The following is a 6681-nucleotide window of genomic DNA, read 5'->3' on the forward strand; positions in this document are numbered from 1 at the left end:
ATGATCTGTTCCATGATCTTCCCAGGCACAGAGGTGAGACTCACTGGCCTGTAGTTCCTGGGGTCCTCCTTGCACCCCTTCTTGTAAATGGGAGTGACGTGACCTTTCCTCCAGTCACCTGGGACCTCACCTGACAGCCACGACTTCAAATATGATGGAGAGCGGCTCGGCAACCACCTCAGCCAGCTCCTTCAGAACCCTGGGTTGCATGCCATCTGGCCCCATGGACTTGTACACATTCAGTCTCATGAGGCGGTCTCGGACCTGCTCTGTCCTCACAGCAGGAGGGGATTTACCACCCCGTTCCCCACCCAGAGGTGTAGGGGTGCAGGGCTCAGGGACATGAGAAGTACTGGAATCCTGGCTGCCAGTGAAGACCGAGGCAAAGAACTCATTCAGTACCTCAGCCTTCTTTTTGTCCGTTGAATCCAGTTCTCCTTTTACATTTACCAAAGGAGGTACACTCGCTTTGGCCTGTCTCTTCTGGCCAATGTACCTGTAGAAAGTCTTCCTATTGTTTTTCATGTCCCTCGTCAAGTTCAGTTCCGCCTGCGCCTTGGCTTTCCTGATCCCACATCTGCAAGTCCGGACGGCATCCCTGTATTCTTCCCAGGTGACACGCCCTTGTTTCCAGAGCTTGTACGCACCTTTCTTCGCCCTCAGCACGCCCAGCAGGTCCTTACTGAGCCACGCCGGCTTCCTACCTCCTCCGACAACTTGTTCAGAGGGATGGAGAGTTCTTGCGCTCTCAGGAAGGCATCCTTGAAGAGTTACCTGCTCTCCTCAGCATTTTTGTTTTTAAAGACAACATTCCAAGGGATCTTGGCCAACAGTCCATTGAACAGCTTAAAGTTCGCTCTCCCAAACTTCAGGGTCCTGATGCCACTCTTCTCCAGGCCCACATCCCTTGAGATCACAAACTCAACCAGGGCATGGTCACTGCAACCCAGGCTGCCTCCAACCTTAACACCATTAATGATTTCCTCCGCATTGGTGAGCAGCAGGTCCAGGAACGCTTCACCTCTGTCCAACACCTGGACCAGAAAGTTATCATCAACATTCCAGGAGCCTCCTAGACCTCTTGCAACTCACCGTGGTCTTTCCAAGAGATATCCGGATGGTTGAAGTCCCCCATCAGGACAAGAGCCAGATGCACTGCATGTACCTGAGCTCCCCTGGGTTGGCCCTGCCTTCCCACCAGGCTCTCACTCACTGGTTCAGGCCATGACAGCATTTCCACCACAGATGGGTTGGTGGTTGGTGATCTCAGGGACCGCTTCTAACTTTGATGATTCTATGAATCTATGAAATCAGCACCTTCCAAGCTTTTTGTCACTTCTGAAACCCAAGTCTTTGAGTTGGTTTGACAATTTTTTCCAGACAGTACAGAGTACCAACCAGCCAAAAAAACCCCAAGACCTTTGTTTTGCATAGTGTGACAGCACTTCACATAAGAATTATTGATAAGAGGATCAGCAGTTGCTAGCTTCTCTTTCCTTTATGAAATATGTTTTTATTGCACTTGAAATAAAGAGAAGTTGGTATATGAAAACCAAAGTACTGCAGGCCTCAAAAGATAACAGAAGTTTATTGCACTATAAAGGCTTTCAGCATATGTGAATGCTTATTTTATCTGAACACATTAGCATAGTTATTAGTCATTCTAAATGATTAAATTTCCCTCTCACCCACCTAATATGCATTATAAATGAATATACTAGAAAGCAATGTGCTTTGTTGACAAAGCACTGACTTGGCAGGCAGGGGACAGCATTTTTTTCTAGGGCTGATTTTGACCTTTTGAGTTGGCCTGAGCTGGTTGCTTTGCCTTTAGATGCCTCACTATCTTAGGCTGCCCAATAACGTTGAGGTCTTAACCAAATGCATCAATGTCCAAGCAATAATCAATGTCGGTATGAATCAATATTCACTGATATCTTACCAATGTTTTTCTTTGTTTTATAGCCTTTCTGTAAAATCTTCCAAGTTTTAAAGCATTTTAATAGGAAACCCTGCTAATAATGCTTTAAGAGCAGAGGTATTATCAAGCTGTGGTTATCAATGTGTTTTGGTATCCATGGAGTGACAGTAATTTATAGCAGCTCAAAAGCTGCTGCTCCTGAACCTGAGGCATTAGCATGCCTATTTTATTTTATTTTTTCCGAGTAAAAAAGAAGGACAGAGAGATGCTACCTGCAGCAGTGGTAGCTCCTCACTTAGGATGAACCTCCTTTTAGGATTTAGGGTTCTGTCTCCTCCTGGTTTCTGTCCATCTATTTGTTCTTCAGCGGTGATGTCCAGGAAGGAAATAGCTCAGGGTATGTTTGAAAAGAAACAGAATCAAATGTAATTTTGAACTGCCAAAGGTCTGCAGGTTATGGTCTTGAACAAAGATCATGTTCTTTTCATCAGTCTTCTTTCCATCTTCTAAGCACCGTGCTGCTGTAGTGACCAGTGGGAGCCTGGAGGTGATGTGGCTACAAAAGGGTAATGCTAGTGGCCTTTTCCCATAAGAGTCTGGTAGTCCATAGATCTTCCTCTTTTCCTCAAGAAGTCCATAAGCCACAGTTAACCCAGGAAGGACAAGGTGTATTCAAGTGCTCCCACAGTTCCTTATGCAGGGGGCTGGATTTCTGCACACCCTTTCCAAGGGCATGGGTAAAACTTCCCACTAACAAAATTTCCCTATGGGCGGAAAGCTTGCTTTATGTTTCTTCTTTCTTTTTTACCCGAGATTCAAAAAGTTGAGTCCTGATCTCTTTTGCGTGTCACTCATTGCTTAGTACTGTACATATGAACCATTTTTTATCAAGTCAAACCAAAACTGTTCCTCTGTGTACAGCAGCAACTAAAGCTCTTTTTGCCCTTGATAGATCTAGATATGTAGGATTAACAGAAGAGTGTGGCAGTTTGCTGAAATGAGGTGGATCTGGTCACAACAAGAACTAGAATGTGCCTGAGGGTCAGCGATGTAGGAAAAGAAAAAAGAAAAAACCCATCTTGGTGGGTGATTTTGTAAGAATCACCTCTGATTTAGTCATATTTACGTGAAGGTTGGACCCAGTGAAGTAATGCTCCAGGTCTTCTTTAGGCATTGAACAGAGATTTGTGTTTTACTGAGATAAAGCAGGATGTCATCTGTGAAAAGAGCAATTTATGTCCTTTGTCATGGATTGTGATGCCCTGAATCTCTGGAGACTTTCTGATAGCTATTGCTAGCGGTTCAGTGGACAGAGCAATCAGAGGAGGTGACAAAGGACACACTTGCCTTCTGCCTCTCTAAGGAAAAAGTCATTCAAATAAAGGAGTCTCGGAGAGTCATTCAAATAAATGAATGCACACCCTCTAGCTTTCTGCGGGCTTAATGAACCTTATTCACCATAAGCAGAGCCTTGTTGTCAAGCCTCTGTCTTCGAAGGAAGAAGGAGAATGTCAAAAGAGGTTGGTCTACCAGATTTGTATTCTCTGAAGGAGCCAAAAGGCAATTTTCTGCCCTTCCCTTGGATTTGGGAAGTCGAGAGCTCCTGTGAGTGCAGTGACCTACTTGCTCTGCTGGTCCAGGCTTCAATTTTCTTCCTCTGATTCTGTTCTGATTCCAAACAAACATTTGCTTTTCTGCTGGCAAATGAATTTCATGCAATCCTGAGGCAATGATGGTTTTAGGAGAGCTTCTTTGCTTCTTCCTAGTATTTGTACTTTGTATTTTTGTGAGGGCAGCAATTTTGTAACACAAAAACATTGCAAGAGCTGGTAAGATCCGAAAACATCTCAATCATTATGTGCATATGCAGCTGTATCACATTTTTTTTTAAAGTGTTCATTCCTCTCTATGGGATAAGAGACAGTTTGTCTACCAGTGGAAGCAAAATGGCCACTCACTGTATGTATTTGATGCATAGTCCCTTGCCAGTTTATGCAGTCATGAGCTCACATAAATCTTTGTAACTGTGAGAAATGAATAGGAAAATATTAAACTTGATAATATTTATCTCATTCATTTCTCAAGAACAAGAGAGAAACTATTGGTGTGTTGAGAAATGTGGTCTTTTAATAGTTGACTAGGACTATCTATTGTGGGAATAATTGAAATCTTGTACGCAGATAAAGTTGGGTAAAACTTTATAATGGGGCATTTATTCTCCAGCAGATAGGACTACTGAAGGCCTTGAAGTTTTGAAGAAATGCCAATTAATCAAAGTTTTGTCTTTTTTATTTTTAGCTCTCTGTTTTGGGGATTTCATGGAAATAATCGAGTTTTCTACTCTTGGACCAGAAGCCTTACATATGCAGACTTAAAAGAAAGAGATTATTAAATATCTCACCATTTAATATCTAGATAATTTTGTCCTATAAAATCCTGTGCAGCAAGTAATTTAAATTGGTATCCTATTTACGGCACACAAAACTGCTCGCTACCATCTGCTTTGCCGTTTTAATAGATGGAGTGTTAACTGCATGTTGCATGAAATTCATTGCGACTAGGTTAATTAAATGGCTGTGCTTCACTTCCTGCACTCTGGTAATAAGATGACAACCTCATCTGAATTTATTAACCCTTGCCACTTTCCATACTGTTGTCACCCGTTCAACCACCTTTGGTCAACAAAAGCGAAATAAATCACAATAACAGGAGACACGACCATATTGGCTAACAAAATAGATATTGATTAGTATCTTCTAAAGCAAATATGCCAATCTAGTCCGATTTTATTTTCATAAAGGTCACTGAAATCTGTTGGAGTATTAGTAATGGAAGTAAATGATGATGTAGTAGGTTATTGGAGAAAACCCCAAATCTAATCTTTGCCACTAAACAACCTAAATGAAAGCTTTACCATGGAAAGCAGGAGAGGCCCTTGAAGTCCTCAAGTTACTGTTCTAGGAAGCAACACCCCTCTGCAGGGATGGGCCTCACAGACAGCCTGAAGCCAAACCTCTGAGGATTCCTTTAGCCAGAGGCACCTCTGTACTCTTCACAGATGAAGCATGGGGTAAATCAGTCTGTTTGTACCCTTGCCCCTGGACAGCCTCAGTACTGACACACTTAGATGCTTCTTAGTGTGAGCCCAGCAATTCAAACTACTTGGGGGTGAAGTGGGTCTTGAAAGAGCCTTCTCTTGGTGTCAACTCTATGAGCCGGCCTGTTCTCCACCACTTATATTCTTCAGATATGAAGGGCAGTTGATTTTAGGCACGTATACATAAAGCACTCTTGTTGGCTCCGCTGAGATTTGCTAGGAAGAATCAACACTGTGCATCAAAGCCATATTCATTTAACTCCCTCTTGCCCATCAGATACAGGCATTGAAGATTTCCAGATACTGAAGACCTTTTCAATTTCCCTGCCCTCCCGCTGTCCCCACTGATCCCACCATTACACCATAAGTTTTCCTTTCTGCTCTGTCCAGGCCGCTGTTCCCAGACACAGCTCGTGTGTCCCATACAGCCCTTCGGGTCACAATTGACTGTGAGGGTATCTTTATGTGGTTTGGTGGGGAAAGTCATGTGGCTACACCCTTCTGTGCTTCAAAGCATTGGGATGGGATCCAATGCTGGTTCAGAAGTTCAGCTACGCCAAACTGGTTCAACCTGTCTCTGTATCATCATGCCGGCACTGAGCTTTGCCTTCCAGGGAAGTAGATATTTTTTTAAACACATTTGGAAAGATTTTATTTGTACTGAGGGTTGTAGTTAGAAATTCATTCATGCAATCAGAATTTATAGCCGTATATAGAAGCCAAGGGTTTTTTTCCAGCTGTCCCAGTAGCCAAGAGGCCGCTGAACTTCTCTATTCTGTCCCTGTATCTGATACTCAGACCCAGCCTTGCAGCAGCCACCAAATGAAACAGCAGACTCATAACAACCTGCCTCATGCTGTCCCAACAGAACAACTCACTCATTTTGAAATATTGCAAATATGAGCCCAGTGCCAACCAGGTTTACCAACGCTCAGGCTTGGGTACATTCAGCTCCTGAGCTTCCTGAGCAGACTGGGAGAGGATTGAAGCTATGGCACACGAGGGCAGGACGGACGGTGTTTCTCAAAGTTAATGGAACTCACACAACAGATGTGATGTATCTGTGACCAGGAATGAACTGCCTCCTATTGAACTCTTACTGGAGGATTTAAAATTATTTAAAGATAATGAATGACAGCATCTTTATCAGTCTCAGCCTTTTGCTATTTTTTAGACTCCAATTATACCAAGATGCTTTTATAGATGGAAAGCTGATGGAAAGCATGATTACAATGTTGTTTGATTTTGAATTCTGCTTAACGAAACTCTTATCTTGTACAAGGAGGTAGCATTACAGGCATGTCCTATTCATAAAGGCTGCCATGGTTCCCAGGATGACTTTTCCCTCCTGGCCCTGCCCATGCAGCCATGCTACACAGCACTCAAGCACTGGCAAACACGCGGCATGTTCTCATGTCGAATGGGCAAGTTACAGAGATGGTGTCACATTAACCCAGATTTAACCTTTAATGGAGAAATTTGCAGCCCACACGCTAGTTTGAAGCTGATGTAAGCCTTATTTTGTGAGGGTATGTAGGAAGTGACCTGAACAGGGTTCATGTGATTCTTCTGCATGAGAGAGGAGCTGTATTTGTGATGATGGCTTTCTCACATCATTCTGAAGTACAGACTAAATGTCACATCTGACTCATCCACAGGCGCG

Source organism: Phasianus colchicus, chromosome 4 (genome assembly GCF_987193195.1).
Source record: "Phasianus colchicus chromosome 4, bPhaCol1.hap1.1, whole genome shotgun sequence".
Taxonomy (NCBI): domain Eukaryota; kingdom Metazoa; phylum Chordata; class Aves; order Galliformes; family Phasianidae; genus Phasianus; species Phasianus colchicus.